The sequence below is a fragment of the Oncorhynchus nerka genome, linkage group LG4 (genome assembly GCF_034236695.1).
Source record: "Oncorhynchus nerka isolate Pitt River linkage group LG4, Oner_Uvic_2.0, whole genome shotgun sequence".
NCBI classification, from domain to species: domain Eukaryota; kingdom Metazoa; phylum Chordata; class Actinopteri; order Salmoniformes; family Salmonidae; genus Oncorhynchus; species Oncorhynchus nerka.
In genome coordinates this window covers 14,083,911-14,101,667 of record NC_088399.1, presented here as the reverse complement: position 1 = coordinate 14,101,667, position 17,757 = coordinate 14,083,911, and the positions used below count along the sequence as shown (strand labels likewise).

At 43.6% G+C, this 17,757-nt stretch overlaps 1 protein-coding gene across 1 annotated transcript in view; it reads right to left on the bottom strand.

Moving 5' to 3' along the window:
• Positions 1–7,984, bottom strand: part of megf10 (multiple EGF-like-domains 10) — a 108,850-nt gene extending 100,866 nt beyond the window's left edge. Inside the window, exon 1 of the mRNA XM_029647142.2 lies at positions 7,699–7,984. The gene's annotated coding sequence lies outside the window, so the exon portion shown is untranslated. The remainder of the gene's footprint in view (positions 1–7,698) is intronic.
• Between the last annotated feature and the right edge of the window lie 9,773 nt (positions 7,985–17,757).

Sequence of the window (17,757 nt, the reverse complement as noted above, 5' to 3'; positions counted from 1 at the left end):
AGGTGAACTCTTCATCAACGCCCATTGGGAATGCATTGAGTAGAATGTTCAGTTGGGCATCAGTCCTAAAATGAACGTTCAAAACAATATTGTGACAAAACGTGCAACCTGGTTTCAAGTCCTGGGTACCGTTGAGCCATTGACCCTGAAAACAGCTCACTTGATTCAGCCCTTAGTGCAAATTTTCCACTGTACAATTATCCCTGTTGCCCGGGAATTGACCTCTGTTACGCTGATCAAGCTGCCAAATTTGGGACTTAGGATCAAATTGTACTACTGCTGCCAACAATGTTAGAGCGTCTTTAACAAGACTGATCTCAAATAGACACTTAATCTGAAAACATACTGTATACCAGTATGATTCCTGATTGAATAATCTGTCCCTTCTAGGGTTTACGGGTTGGCTCTATACCCTGATATCTAATGCAGAGGTCTGCAATGCTCTTTGAAGTTAAGCGTGTGCCCTCTTTGACTTTTAGAGAAAAGTAATGTTGTCATAAGAGAAGAATTTCCAATTATCAGAACTTGCTCAAATAAAGTGTAGATTACATTTGCTGGGTCTATGTCTGTGATACTTCCTATAGAGAGTGAACTGTGTATGTGATGGGGATAGGCTACCTCTTCATGCCATCCTCATCCATTTAGCCATGTTTAGCTAGCTAGAACATGGGCAAAACTAAATTGAACTTGATTAGAACATGGGCGAAACCAACTTTAGCTACCTAGAACATCAGTGAAATTGACTTTAGCTAGGTAGAACATGGGTGAGAATATGTTTAGCTAGAACATGGGCAAAACCAAATATAGCTGGATTAGAACATGAGTGAAACCCACGTTAGCTAGCTAGAACATGGGTGAAACCAATGTTAGCTAGCTAGAACATGGGTGAAACCAACATTAGCTAGCTAAAACATGGGAAAAACAAGTTGAGCTAGCTATAACATGGGTGAAATCTACTTAAACTAGCTAGAACATGGGTGAGACTAAGTTTAGCTAGAACATGGGTGAGAATATGTTTAGCTAGAACATGGGTGAGACTAAGTTTAGCTAGAACATGGGTGAGACTAAGTTTAGCTAGAACATGGGCAAAACCAAATTTAGCTGGATTAAAACATGGGAGAATCCAATGTTAGCTAGCTAGAACATGGGTGAAACCAAGAAGATAGCCGGGGCCTGCTTTCCCTTTAAGATGGTTTCCTCTAGGTTTCTTCCTTCCAGGGAGTTTTTCCTAGCCAATGTGTTTCTTCTTCTGCTTGCTCTTAATTACCGTAATTAATCTAAATTAAGATAGAAATGCTAAACCATTTACATTTAAGTTCTTCCTAAATATTCCATATTCTAAAGTGTAAAACCCAACAACATACATCCGAAACATCACATTACTATGTAGGAGTCAGAGTATGCTACGTGGGATAGGGTGTATAATTAAGCAATAAGGCCCGAGAGGGTGTGGTATATGGCCAATATACCACGGCTAAGGACTGTTCTTTTGCACAACGCAACGGGGAGTGCCTGAATACAGCCCTTAGCCGTGGTATATTGGCAATATAACACAAACCCCAGAGGTGCCTTACTGCTATTATCAAATGGTTACCAAGGTAATTAGTGCAGTAAAAATACATGTTTTGTCATACCTGTGGTATATGATACCACGGCTGTCAGCCAATCAGCATTCAGGACTCGAACCACCCAGTTTATAATTGAATGAAGATCAGTAATGTAATTATTTGGTGGGTGCTTATATTTGTCCAAGTGTGTATTATACGCATGTTCGAAAAGGACATTTTATTTCTCAATTCTCAATTCTCCCTGAGACACCCTCAAAGAGTGGGGTCGTGGCCAGCGTCTACCATTATCAACGGCAACCCTGGAGCAATTAGGGTTAAGTGCCTTGCTCAAGGGCACCTTCACCTTCTCAGCTCGAGGATTCAAACTAGCAACCTTGGGGATATTGGCCCAACACTCTAACCGCTAGGCTACCTGCCACCACAAAACTAAATCGGATCTCAATCCAATTGCACATACAGTATGTTACTATGTGATCTACTATACAATACATTTGCATCTATATCATTCAATTCAGATATGTAATACAGTTCCACCCAGGGAAAAACAAAAAAACAACTGACCTGCAATAAACCCAAACATGATTTTAATCCTGTATCACATTTATATATATAAAATGATATAGAGTACACATCCTCGCATGAATATACCATGAGAAGTTTTCATTGTTGCAACTGTGGTTTGGATTTGTAAAGGTAACTCAGACCGCATGAAAGACGGGTTCATTTTACAGTCGGCTTTGTCAACAATTGTTGTAGATTTTTGGAAGTGGGAGACATTGAGGCCGGCAGTCTAGCTCTGCATGTCTACTGAGATTTGTCATGCCATTGTAATAATGGTGTAAAGACAATGGAGAAAGGGGATGGATAAGTCCATCCTGCAATACTAGATGGGAGTTTTAAACAAACAACCAAACCAAATTTTGTTATAGTGGAGAGGGATTGGGCTTTATCAAATATGAGCTCAGTTCAACTCAAAAGGTGAGTTTCAAGGTGGGAGAAATACATTCTTGATGAAAAGCCACAGTACTTTGCCCCTTAGAGACACCATAAGGAGCAGCCAGAACTCCCCCCTGCCTTAAGAATAAGAGTATGTTACATTGACAGGTCCAGAATGATTCTGTCTCAGAAAAATGACAGAGCGCTTTAGGAGTAACTAGGGTGGGCTCCCTCACATTTATTTCTTTGTGAGGCTAAAGAACTTCTGCCCCCTTCTTATAGCCGTTCAGTACACACGGACATGTGTTCCTGTCAGTCATGGCACATCTCCATTTGTCCTCCCCTTACACTCTGTTCTCTCCCCCAAATATCTCACACTCACAGTAGATGGTATATCTCGATACCATCTACTGTATGCTGCTCTGTACCATCACTCATTCATATATCCTTATGTACATATTCTTTATCCCCTTACACTGTGTATAAGACAGTAGTTTTGGAATTGTTAGTTAGATTACTTGTTGGTTATCACTGCATTGTCGGAACTAGAAGCACAAGCATTTCGCTACACTCGCATTAACATCTGCTAACCATGTGTATGTGACAAATAAAATTTGATTTGATTTTCATTTATTAAAGTGTTTAATTATTCATGAATTATTACAACTCTGATGTTAAAGAGTGCAGAGGCTGGTATTTAACCAAACCTGTAATGTGGAAAAAGTCACTATTCTGTACTGCAAAATCACACCATTTCATATAGAACATCTTTGTTTTGTTTTATGACACCCAGTAAACATTTTCTCAATATTTTCCACACTATGATGCATAACAATGTGGTATTTCACATTGTGGATTTCACAGCATGTAATTGATTGAATTTCCAGCCGTAGGCTCTTTGGAACCATGAAATACACCATACTGTGTGTTGTATCACTCATTGTACTGCAGTAACATTGAATATCACTCTGACCAAATCTCATGATCTTCCTAGTCCTGATTGTGTCCAATCTCTGCATCATAAATGTATGTTTTACATACATCGTCAAGTTTGGAGAAAATAATATAGCTAGCTAGGCATTTACACAAATAAGAATAGGAAACCAGCAAAAATGTGGAAGCATCTGTAACAGCCTTGCTTATTTTTATCTGTCCCAGGGAGTCTGTGTCCATGGCTGAACCCTTTAATTATAAAAAGGAATAATGTTGTTTTTATTGCTAGCAGCTGGAGGAGCTTGCCACTCCCAAAAACAAACTGAGCTTGTTATATTATCATAATGATACAGTCGTGGTAAACGGATTAGCCTACTATGATCATGCTCCGGACTTTCTTTCCCGCGCCCACCCCCATTCAACTTACTGTGTTAGCAACGGCCTGTACTTCTGTTCTTTACTAGCAGTGTTAGGGAGTAAGTGGAGCAACCTTGATTTAGCCTTGAAGACTTGGCGTCGGCTCCCTAAGATAATGCCTACCCACTGGGCACAGACGTCAGTTCAAAGTCTAGTTTTGACATACATTTGGTTGAGTTGTCAATTAACGTGAATTCAATGTGAAATCAACAACAAAAAAGTTCAGTGTCATTAGATTTTTTTTAAATGCCCTTACTTGGAAATAACTTTGATTCCACTAATTTTTGCCCAGTGGGTTAGCTTTAACTCAACAGGCTAACACAGTCTTATGGCATGCAGGAAACACAGTTTCGAACCCCTGTTTGTCACATACTACACAAGAAAGCAATAATCAACACACCACACAACTATAGCTTGGCCAAACTGTCATGTCTAGTCTAGATGCTGACACTCTTCTCCACTGTCTATTCACCTGACATAGTCAATATTTGACCCAAGTTTACACTTGTGGTCATCTCTCTCATCTTGTTACATGAAAGAGCGTATGTAAGGAACTGTCCCGTTATCTGGTTTTAATGTCCATTCTAGAATTCCCTCCTAGCCAATCAGAAACTAATATTCAACAATGCTGTGGTATGAAACAGTATAACATCATCGTATACCAATGTGAGTCTCTCTCCGGACACTTTGTGCCCTTTTCTTCCATTCACTGCAGGTCACATGACTGTGGCAGCGAGACAATGATCACCATACTGCAGGAGCCTCGCGCTCCGCTCGTCACTGCCCCCGGGACACTAGGCGGCAAGATTTCTCCAACTAAAATAGTTCCACCCTGTGGCACTTACTGGCATGGGCTTAATTCAATGGTTTGGTACACACATTCTTCTTGTTAACTCATTGGAAGCTTTCTATTCAGAGTCTGTCTCTCTTTGAAAAGATGAAGGGGGATGGATGATGTGACAAAGGCATTTTAAGGCACTCAAACACAGGCACTCAAACACACACACACACACACACACACACACACACACACACACACACACACATAGACATAAGAATAGAATATGGGCAGAGAGACACATGCACGTGTAACAGGGGAAACTCAGGTCCCATGAAACTCATGCAGATGTGTGCACAAGCGCCAACATACCCTGAGTGTACAAAACATTAGGAACATCTTCCGAATATTGAGTTGCCTTTTGCCCTCAGAACAGCCTCAATTCGTCGGGGCGTGGACTCTACAAGGTTTTGAAAGTATTCCACAGGGATGCTGGCCCATGTTGACTCCAATGCTTCCCACAGTTGTGTCAAGTTGGCTGGATGTCATTTGGATGGTGGACCATTCTTGATACACACGGGAAACTGTTGAGCGTAAGAAACCCAGCAGTGTAGCAGTTATCGACACTCAAACCATACCCCCATTCCAATGCAGTTCGTTCAATAGTTTGTCTTGCACATTCACCCTCTGAATGACAGACACAATCCATGTCTCAATTATCAAGGTGACATCAATAAGGGATCATAGCTTTTACCTGGATCCCCCTAGTCAGTCTATGTCATGTAAAGAGCAGGTGTTCCTAATGTTTTATACACTCAGTTTACATACAGTGCCTTCTGAAAGTATTCAGACCCCTTCACTTTTCCACATTTTGCTACGTTACAGCCTTATTCTAAAATTGAATAAATCAATAAAATATCCTCAGCAATCCACACAAAACACCCCATAATAACAAAGACAAAACAGGTTTTTAGACATTGTATTAAATATAAAAAACAGAAATACATAAGTATTCAGACCCTTTGCTATGAGACTCGAAATTGAGCTAAGGTGCATCCCTATTTCAATTGATCATCCTTGAGATGTTTCTACAACTTAATATGAGTCCACCTGTGGTTAATTTAATTGATTGGACATGATTTGGAAAGGCACACACCAGTCCATATAAAGGTCCCACAGTTGACAGTGCATGTCAGAGCAAAAACCAAGCTATGAGGTCAAAGGAATTGTCAGTAGAGCTCAGAGACAGGATTGTGTCTAGGCACAGATCTGGGGAAGGGTACCAAAACATTTCTGCAGCATTGAAGGTCCCCCAAAACACAGTGGTCTCCATCATTCTTCAATAGAAGAAGGCCACTCCTCAGTAAAAGGCACATGACAGCCTGCCTGGAGTTTGCCAAACGGCACCTAAAGGACTCTCAGACCATGAGAAACAAGATTCTCTGGCCTGATGAAACCAAGACTGAACTCTTTGGCCTGTAGGCCAAGCGTCATGTCTGGAGGAAACCTGTCACCATCCCTACGGTGAAACATGGTGGTGGCAGCATCATGTTGTGGGGATGTTTTTCAGAGGCAGGGACTGGGAGACTAGTCAGGATCAAGGCAAAGGTGAACGGAGCAAAATATAGAGAGATCCTTGATGAAAACCTGCTCCAGAGCACTCAGGACCTCAGACTGGGGTGAAGGTTCACCTTCCAACAGGACAACAACCCTAAGCACACAGCCAAGACAACACAGCTTCGGGACATGTCTCTGAATGTCCTTGAGTGGCCCAGACAGAGACTTGAACCCAATCGAACATCTCTGGAGAAACCTGAAAACAGCTGTGCAGCAACGCTCCCCATCCAACCAAACAGAGCTCGAGAGGATCCCAAATACTGGTGTGCCAAGCTTGTAGCATCATATACAAGAAGACTCCAGGCTGTAATCGCTGCCAAGGTGCTTCAACAAAGTACTGAGTAAAGGGTCTGAATACTTATGTAAATGTTATATTTCAGTTGTTTATTTTTAATACATTTACAAAAAATTCAAAAAACTATTTTTTGCTTTGTCATTATGGGCTATTGTGTGTAGATTGATGAGGGGGGAAAACAATGTAATCAATATTACAATACAGCTATAATGTAACAAAATGTGGATAAAGGCCTTGTGCAAGCTACTAGTATCAAGACACACACAATTCAATATCAAGCTCACTCAGAAGTTGCAAATTAACATTAGAAATCCCAGAGCACACAATGGGCAACCTTGCTTGTGACCTGAACAGTGAAATTGGCCCCCGAGTCAATGCCTAAACTTTGGCTTAGCTGGGTAATGTGCTGGCGCACAGGAGATGCTGGGTCGAACCCTGGACCCGACGGTTACACTGACACTTACAGTGGGGGAAAAGAGGACCCTATGTATAATATTTGGCTAAACTACCAGACCTCATAAATAGCAAACGTCCAGCTGCTGCTCAATACATGAGGACTTACGGGATAACGCAGAACCACAATGACTCTAAACTCACTGGTTCCCAATGTTCGTGGAGGTAATAAAAAACTACAATGAGAATAGAGACAGGGCTCTAGCTGTTGCTATTTACCTTCGTGAATAGACACTGAAATTGTTTCCGATGCTTGTCTCGTATCACCGCGTCGCAGCGCACCATTCAGAACACAGAACCAAAACAACACCTTTTAAGACCTGTCACTCATGCTAAGTGGCAAGATTATTACATAACATGATACATCTAATTCAAATACATGAATATGAGATCAATCACCTCTCCTTGAGTTTATGCTTATTGATGGTAGGCCTACATCATCTTACGTTGTATAATGTTTAAGTAACCTAATTGAAAAGCAGTGCATATTTTAATCAGAAAAAAAGATGGGCTTTACAAAAGATGGGCTTCTTAAAATCAGAAGAACTTTAAAGAAAGTTAGGTTCTTATTAGAATTGTTCGAACATGTTCAACTAAACACTATATTATGTTTAATACAACCGTGCACTGCAGGCTAGATAGACCCGATATTGCCCAATAGGCTCCACACCAAGGAACGAAATAATTAATGCAAAACATACCTATTCTATGCGAGGGTTTTCGTCCTATTCCGGCTCATGGATCCTTTAAATGTTTCGCTCCTCACAATTGAATGGTCCTCACGAGTGAATGATGAATGATCCAAAAACTGCAGGTTGACGAAAATAAGTTTATCCGGTGAATGGTGAAACAAAACGTTTTCCACTGAAAGAGGAAACGAGAACTACAGTACGCGTCCAATTATACAAACGTGGTTTAATTGTTAGAATCGCGAAAATGCTTTGGTTTGGCTCATATACTGTACATCCCAACAGCCGTCCGACAGTGAGAAAGTTATCCCGAATGTCAAAAACACTGGCACCAACCACTCTTGTGATGACCTCACCGCGGCGTCAGCCAATCAGGACGGTAAGGGATGCAAGGAGACTTGTAAAAAGGTCTCGACACTTTTTTTGTGTGGCAACTGGAAATTTTGTTTTTGCTGTTGAAAGAAAAAAAGATACCATTATTTTGGATCGTTTCAATATGAACATAGATGTACAAAATTAGTTTACTGAATGTAAAAGTGTTCAATTAAATACATGGGAAAATATGTATTTATCTAAAATGTGCTTTGCAATCTGCGTAACACTCTCCAATGAGCCAATGAAAGGAGCATACAGTATTATAGGCCTAGGTTTACGTTGGATAATTTTTCAACATCTCTGGTGTCATCTAGCGGTAAATGTTGTGTATCACGTGGAATTACTGTACAGCATGGCCAAGCCTATGGTCCATGCTCTTGACGTAAAGGATGGCAAAAGTGTACACTTCAGAAGAAGGAAGATATTATTAGGGGTCAGAACTCACCCCTGCAATAGAGTAGTTTGCTGTGTAGGCCCATTAGGCTACAATTAATTAATTAATTAATTAATTTAACCTATATTTAACCAGGAAGTACTCAGAGCGTCCTGGCCAAGATAGGTAGCACCAAGTCATTACACAATTACAGACAGACAACATGAAAAATGACAAGTAATCTAGTAAAAAAACATAGAATTCACAAGAGTATAACAAAATCATAAAACAGAAAATTTAAAACATTGACAGGTCAAGGAATCAGTCTCAAAATCCTTCGTCAGTGATTTAAAAACACCAATAGAGACAAGTTCTTCCAGTTTAAAAGTATTTTGTAAGGCGTTCCAAGCCAATGGCGCAGAGTACATAAAATCCCTTTTACCAAATTCAGTTCAGACATTTGGAACAGTTAGCAGGATAAAGTCCTGCGAACGAAGAGAGTACCCACCACATTTCTGAACAAAAAAATGCCCAAATAAAATGGTAGTAAACCCAAAATGGCTTTGTAAATAAAAGTATACCAGTGACTGAGCCTATGAGTGACTAGAGAAGGCCAGCCAACCCTGGTATATAAAGTGCAGTGGTACGTAAGGGTTTTGCAGTTTAAAATAAACCTCAATGCGCCATGGTAAAGGGTGTCAATTGATCTCAAACACTGAGCAGAAGCATTCATATATAAAATATCCCAAATATCCACATACCTGGGGTGGCAGGTAGCCTAGTGGTTAGTGGTTAGAGCGTTGGCCTAGGTTGCAAGATCGACTCCCTGAGATGACAAGGTAAAAATCTGTCGTTCTGCCTCTTAACAAGGCAGTTATTAACCCACTGTTCCTAGGCCGTCATCAAAAATAAGAATTTGTTCTTAACTGACTTGCCTAGTTAAATAAAGATCAAATAAAATAGTCTAGTAAAGGCATAAATGTAGCTGATACTAGCCTCCTTCTGGCTTCAAAAGAAAAACAGGCCTTATTCCTAAAAGAAAATCCCAACTTCAGTTTAAATTTTTTTTGTAAGTTGTTGAATATGCAATTTAATAAAAGAGAGGTCGTCATCAATGAATATTCCAAGATATTTATATTTATTTATTTATTTATTTTTATTTCACCTTTATTTAACCAGGTAGGCATGTTGAGAACAAGTTCTCATTTACAATTGCGACCTGGCCAAGATAAAGCAAAGCAGTTCGACAGATACAGCGACACAGAGTTACACATGGAGTAAAACAAACATACAGTCAATAATACAGTATAAACAAGTCTATATACAATGTGAGCAAATGAGGTGAGAAGGGAGGTAAAGGCAAAAAAGGCCATGGTGGCAAAGTAAATACAATATAGCAAGTAAAACACTGGAATGGTAGTTTTGCAATGGAAGAATGTGCAAAGTAGAAATAAAAATAATGGGGTGCAAAGGAGCAAAATGAATAAATAAATTAAATACAGTTGGGAAAGAGGTAGTTGTTTGGGCTAAATTATAGGTGGGCTATGTACAGGTGCAGTAATCTGTGAGCTGCTCTGACAGTTGGTGCTTAAAGCTAGTGAGGGAGATAAGTGTTTCCAGTTTCAGAGATTTTTGTAGTTCGTTCCAGTCATTGGCAGCAGAGAACTGGAAGGAGAGGCGGCCAAAGAAAGAATTGGTTTTGGGGGTGACTAGAGAGATATACCTGCTGGAGCGTGTGCTACATGTGGGAGATTCTATGGTGACCAGCGAGCTGAGATAAGGGGGGACTTTACCTAGCAGGGTCTTGTAGATGACATGGAGCCAGTGGGTTTGGCGACGAGTATGAAGCGAGGGCCAGCCAACGAGAGCGTACAGGTCGCAATGGTGGGTAGTATATGGGGCTTTGGTGACAAAACGGATTGCACTGTGATAGACTGCATCCAATTTGTTGAGTAGGGTATTGGAGGCTATTTTGTAAATGACATCGCCAAAGTCGAGGATTGGTAGGATGGTCAGTTTTACAAGGGTATGTTTGGCAGCATGAGTGAAGGATGCTTTGTTGCGAAATAGGAAGCCAATTCTAGATTTAACTTTGGATTGGAGATGTTTGATATGGGTCTGGAAGGAGAGTTTACAGTCTAACCAGACACCTAAGTATTTGTAGTTGTCCACGTATTCTAAGTCAGAGCCGTCCAGAGTAGTGATGTTGGACAGGCGGGTAGGTGCAGGTAGCGATCGGTTGAAGAGCATGTATTTAGTTTTACTTGAATTTAAGAGCAATTGGAGGCCACGGAAGGAGAGTTGTACGGCATTGAAGCTTGCCTGGAGGGTTGTTAACACAGTGTCCAAAGAAGGGCCGGAAGTATACAGAATGGTGTCGTCTGCATAGAGGTGGATCAGAGACTCACCAGCAGCAAGAGCGACCTCATTGATGTATACAGAGAAGAGAGTCGGTCCAAGAATTGAACCCTGTGGCACCCCCATAGAGACTGCCAGAGGTCCGGACAGCAGACCCTCCGATTTGACACACTGAAATCTATCAGAGAAGTAGTTGGTGAACCAGGCGAGGCAATCATTTGAGAAACCAAGGCTGTCGAGTCTGCCGATGAGGATGTGGTGATTGACAGAGTCGAAAGCCTTGGCTAGATCAATGAATACGGCTGCACAGTAATGTTTCTTATCGATGGCGGTTAAGATATCGTTTAGGACCTTGAGCGTGGCTGAGGTGCACCCATGACCAGCTCTGAAACCAGATTGCATAGCAGAGAAGGTATGGTGAGATTCGAAATGGTCGGTAATCTGTTTGTTGACTTGGCTTTCGAAGACCTTAGAAAGGCATGGTAGGATATATATAGGTCTGTAGCAGTTTGGGTCAAGAGTGTCCCCCCCCTTTGAAGAGGGGGATGACCGCAGCTGCTTTCCAATCTTTGGGAATCTCAGACGACACGAAAGAGAGGTTGAACAGGCTAGTAATAGGGGTGGCAACAATTTCGGCAGATAATTTTAGAAAGAAAGGGTCCAGATTGTCTAGCCCGGCTGATTTGTAGGGGTCCAGATTTTGCAGCTCGTTCAGAACATCAGCTGAATGGATTTGGGAGAAGGAGAAATGGGGAAGGCTTGGGCGAGTTGCTGTTGGGGTGCAGTGCTGTTGACCGGGGTAGGAGTAGCCAGGTGGAAAGCATGGCCATCCGTAGAAAAATGCTTATTGAAATTCTCAATTATGGTGGATTTATCCGTAGGTGACAGTGTTTCCTATCTTCAGTGCAGTGGGCAGCTGGGAGGAGGTGTTCTTATTCTCCATGGACTTTACAGTGTCCCAGAACTTTTTTGAGTTAGTGTTGCAGGATGCAAATTTCTGCTTGAAAAAGCTAGCCTTGGCTTTTCTAACTGCCTGTGTATAATGGTTTCTAGCTTCCCTGAACAGCTGCATATCATGGGGGCTGTTCGATGCTAATGCAGAACGCCATAGGATGTTTTTGTGTTGGTTAAGGGCAGTCAGGTCTGGGGAGAACCAAGAGCTATATCTGTTCCTGGTTCTAAATTTCTTGAATGGGGCATGTTTATTTAAGATGGTTAGGAAGGCATTTTTAAAAAATATCCAGGCATCCTCTACTGATGGGATGAGATCAATATCCTTCCAGGATACCCCGGCCAGGTCGATTAGAAAGGCCTGCTCGCTGAAGTGTTTCAGGGAGCGTATTACAGTGATGAGTGGAGGTCGTTTGACCGCTGACCCATTACGGATGCAAGCAATGAGGCAGTGATCGCTGAGATCTTGGTTGAAGACAGCAGAGGTGTATTTAGAGGGGAAGTTGGTTAGGATGATATCTATGAGGGTGCCCGTGTTTAAGGCTTTGGGGAGGTACCTGGTAGGTTCATTGATAATTTGTGTGAGATTGAGGGCATCAAGTTTAGATTGTAGGATGGCTGGGGTGTTAAGCATGTTCCAGTTTAGGTCGCCTAGCAGCACGAGCTCTGAAGATAGATGGGGAGCAATCAGTTCACATATGGTGTCCAGAGCACAGCTGGGGGCTGAGGGTGGTCTATAGCAGGCGGCAACGGTGAGAGACTTGTTTTTAGAGAGGTGGATTTTTAAAAGTAGAAGTTCAAATTGTTTGGGTACAGACCTGGATAGTAGGACAGAACTCTGCAGGCTATCTTTGCAGTAGATTGCAACACCGCCCCCTTTGGCAGTTCTATCTTGTCTGAAAATGTTGTAGTTTGGAATCAATATTTCTGAATTTTTGGTGGTCTTCCTAAGCCAGGATTCAGACACAGCTAGAACATCCGGGTTGGCAGAGTGTGCTAAAGCAGTGAATAGAACAAACTTAGGGAGGAGGCTTCTAATGTTAACATGCATGAAACCAAGGCTATTACGGTTACAGAAGTCGTCAAAAGAGAGTGCCTGGGGAATAGGAGTGGAGCTAGGCACTGCAGGGCCTGGATTCACCTCTACATCGCCAGAGGAACATAGGAGGAGTAGAATAAGGGTGCGGCTAAAAGCAATAAGAATTGGTCGTCTAGAACGTCTGGAACAGAGAGTAAAAGGAGGTTTCTGGGGGCGATAAAATAGCATCAAGGTATAATGTACAGACAAAGGTATGGTAGGATGTGAATACAGTGGAGGTAAACCTAGGTATTGAGTGATGAAGAGAGAGAAATTGTCTCTAGAAACATCATTGAAACCAGGAGATGTCATTGCATGTGTGGGTGGTGGAACTAATAGGTTGGATAAGGTATAGTTAGCAGGACTAGAGGCTCTACAGTGAAATAAGCCAATAAACACTAACCAGAACAGCAATGGACAAGACATATTGACATTAAGGAGAGGCATGCTTAGTCGAGTGATCAAAAGGGTCCAGTGAGTGGGGAGGTTGGTTGGGGGTCACGGCGATTTAGACAGCTAGCCAGGCCATCGGTAGCAAGCTAGCATAGGATGGAGGTCTGTTGTTAGCCACCTCTTGCGTTCCGTCAGTAGATTAGTGGGGTCCCGTGTGGTAGAGGGGATTAATCCAAATCACACAACAACAACAAAAATAAAAACAATAGATATAGTTATAGAGGCCCAAGAAGAAACATAATAATAATAATAATAAATAAATTGTCCGATTGTCTATTCAGATAGCAGCCGGTAAGACAGCTAACGGTTAGCAGGCCGCAGATGGGCGTTCAGGTAACGTCGCGACGGAGGAGCCAGCCGGATCTCCTTCGGGTAGATAACGTCGGCAGTCCAGTTGTGAAGGCCCGGTGGGGCTCCGCGTAGGCAGTAAAACGGGTCCGGATAGGTGACTGCAGCCCAGGAGTGATTGATGGAACTCAGGAGTGATTGACAGAGCTGGCTAGCTCCGGAATAATTTATGTTTGCTCCGGAATCGACGAATGCCGATAGTCACACGGATAGCAGCTAGCTAGCTGTGAGATCCGGGTATGAATGTCCAGAGAGCAGTTGAAATCCAGGGACATGGAGAGAAAAATTGGTCCGGTATGTTCCGTTCCGAGCCGCGCCGTACAAAACTGGCGATAGATTTTCGAGCTAAAGGATAGCTGATGACCACAAACCGTGGTTAGCTGAATACTAACGATTTGCCAGTAAAGAAGCTAACTAGCTTCTGAACTAGCTTCTGATTAGCTTCTGGATTAGCTTCTGGGCTAGCTTCTGGCTAGCTCCTGGCTAGCTTCTGGCTAGTTTCTGGCTAGCTTCTTGGAGTTTCTGGCTAGCTTCTTGGAGGATTACAGATTTGAGGTAAATAATACTTTTTTATAAATATAAATTGGTGAGGCGGGTTGCAGGAGAGTGTTTTGAAGATGAGCTAATGGAAAAAAAAAATGTATGTGAAAAAAGTTGTAAATATATATATATACAGGACACGACAAGACGAGGACAAAAGACGTCTGAACTGCTATGCCATCTTGGTGGTAACCATATGAGGATACAGTCTCAATCTCATTTCCCTGGTAGATAGTAATAGGCGAAAGGTTCAGAGATTTATTTTTTGCTTTAGAAAACACCATTAGTTTTGTCAGTATTGAGGATAAGCTTCAATTGACACAAGGTATGTTGCAAGTTGAAAGCAATGTGGTGAACAGTTCCAATGCATCAAGCAGTATGTCTTCCCAGTGGGCATATGACATGATAAAGATGTATTTTACTGGTTGAAATTAGGTCGGTACGTCATATAACCATATTACATCCAGATTAAGAAGACCCCTTTTTGATGTCTTTTTGATGTCATGAAAATATGTCTTATTTTGGTTTGTACTATTTAATTAATAGAAACCAATCTACAGTACATAAACATGTCCATAGTGTTTGTGGGCCATGAACCCATTGCATATAAGACACTAGAACCATTACAATTATAACAATAGGAGTAATGTTCTTTTCCAACAGGGTTTGATTCAGCTGAGCACACTTGGCAAACAACAGATGGCAGAGCACTCCAAAGCGGGTTAGGGTCTTGTGGCGTACTGTACCCAGTAGCGGGTTAGAGTCTCGTGGCGTACTGTACCCAGTAGCGGGTTAGGGTCTCGTGGCGTACTGTACCCAGTAGCGGGTTAGAGTCTCGTGGCGTACTGTACCCAGTAGCGGGTTAGAGTCTTGTGGCGTACTGTACCCAGTAGCGGGTTAGAGTCTTGTGGCGTACTGTACCCAGTAGCGGGTTAGAGTCTTGTAGTGTACTGTACCCAGTAGGGGGTTAGAGTCTCGTGGCGTAATGTACCCAGTAGCGGGTTAGAGTCTCGTGGCGTACTGTACCCAGTAGCGGGTTAGAGTCTCGTGGCGTACTGTACCCAGTAGCGGGTTAGAGTCTCGTGGCGTACTGTACCCAGTAGCGGGTTAGAGTCTCGTGGCGTACTGTACCCAGTAGCGGGTTAGAGTCTCGTGGCATACTGTACCCAGTAGCGGGTTAGAGTCTCGTGGCGTACTGTACCCAGTAGCGGGTTAGAGTCTCGTGGCGTACTGTACCCAGTAGCGGGTTAGAGTCTCGTGGCGTACTGTACCCAGTAGCGGGTTAGAGTCTCGTGGCGTACTGTACCCAGTAGCGGGTTAGAGTCTCGTAGCGTAATGTACCCAGTAGTGGGTTAGAGTCTCGTGGCGTACTGTACCCAGTAGCGGGTTAGAGTCTCGTGGCGTACTGTACCCAGTAGCGGGTTAGAGTCTCGTGGCGTAATGTACCCAGTAGCGGGTTAGAGTCTTGTGGCGTACTGTACCCAGTAGCGGGTTAGAGTCTTGTGGCGTACTGTACCCAGTAGTGGGTTAGAGTCTCGTGGCGTACTGTACCCAGTAGCGGGTTAGGGTCTCGTGGCGTACTGTACCCAGTAGCGGGTTAGAGTCTCGTGGCGTACTGTACCCAGTAGCGGGTTAGGGTCTCGTGGCGTACTGTACCCAGTAGCGGGTTAGGGTCTCGTGGCGTACTGTACCCAGTAGCGGGTTAGAGTCTCGTGGCGTAATGTACCCAGTAGCGGGTTAGAGTCTCGTGGCGTAATGTACCCAGTAGCGGGTTAGAGTCTCGTGGCGTACTGTACCCAGTAGCGGGTTAGAGTCTCGTGGCGTACTGTACCCAGTAGCGGGTTAGAGTCTCGTGGCATACTGTACCCAGTAGCGGGTTAGAGTCTCGTGGTGTACTGTACCCAGTAGCGGGTTAGAGTCTCGTGGCGTACTGTACCCAGTAGCGGGTTAGAGTCTCGTGGCGTACTGTACCCAGTAGCGGGTTAGAGTCTCGTAGCGTAATGTACCCAGTAGCGGGTTAGAGTCTTGTGGCGTACTGTACCCAGTAGCGGGTTAGAGTCTCGTGGCGTACTGTACCCAGTAGCGCGTTAGAGTCTTGTGGCATACTGTACCCAGTAGCGGGTTAGAGTCTTGTGGCGTACTGTACCCAGTAGTGGGTTAGAGTCTCGTGGCGTACTGTACCCAGTAGCGGGTTAGGGTCTCGTGGCGTACTGTACCCAGTAGCGGGTTAGGGTCTCGTGGCGTACTGTACCCAGTAGCGGGTTAGAGTCTCGTGGCGTAATGTACCCAGTAGCGGGTTAGAGTCTCGTGGCGTAATGTACCCAGTAGCGGGTTAGAGTCTCGTGGCGTACTGTACCCAGTAGCGGGTTAGAGTCTCGTGGCGTACTGTACCCAGTAGCGGGTTAGAGTCTCGTGGCATACTGTACCCAGTAGCGGGTTAGAGTCTCGTGGTGTACTGTACCCAGTAGCGGGTTAGAGTCTCGTGGCGTACTGTACCCAGTAGCGGGTTAGAGTCTCGTGGCGTACTGTACCCAGTAGCGGGTTAGAGTCTCGTAGCGTAATGTACCCAGTAGCGGGTTAGAGTCTTGTGGCGTACTGTACCCAGTAGCGGGTTAGAGTCTCGTGGCGTACTGTACCCAGTAGCGCGTTAGAGTCTTGTGGCATACTGTACCCAGTAGCGGGTTAGAGTCTTGTGGCGTACTGTACCCAGTAGTGGGTTAGAGTCTCGTGGCGTACTGTACCCAGTAGCGGGTTAGGGTCTCGTGGCGTACTGTACCCAGTAGCGGGTTAGGGTCTCGTGGCGTACTGTACCCAGTAGCGGGTTAGAGTCTCGTGGCGTACTGTACCCAGTAGCGGGTTAGGGTCTCGTGGCGTACTGTACCCAGTAGCGGGTTAGAGTCTCGTGGCGTACTGTACCCAGTAGCGGGTTAGAGTCTCGTGGCGTACTGTACCCAGTAGCGGGTTAGGGTCTCGTGGCGTACTGTACCCAGTAGCGGGTTAGAGTCTCGTGGCGTACTGTACCCAGTAGCGGGTTAGAGTCTCGTGGCGTACTGTACCCAGTCAACACACTGGGAACGAGTCTATTTCTCTTGGCATAGACTCGGACTCGGGGGGAGGGGGGCATCATCCAGGCCGGCCTCTTCCCTAATCCAGCAGTATCATATTACTCTTGGCTCTGGCTAATGGTACTTGTGCAGAGTCCACTTCAACTTATCCAGCACAATTACATTTTTCAGGCATGTGATGAAATACCAATTGAAAAAAACAAAGAAATATATATTTCACCTCCAAGTCATCGAATTTTCTAGGTCATTAAAAGCTACAATTTGTGACCGTCTCTGCGGTACTATAGCTATCAGAGATGGTCCCTAATTTAGAGGATATCCAGTTCTATAAATGCTTTTGCTATAGGCTATGGCAGTGTTTTTTTGTAGTTACAGTCCACCCAATTGAAAAGTGCACATTCACTTCCATAATGTTTGTTCTAGGCTACCAGCATGTAAGATAAACCTGCACAATAACACAGGATACCCTTACAAAATTTGACTGTCTTTAAAATGCAGTAAACTGCAGAATAATGAATTAATGTTTTTTA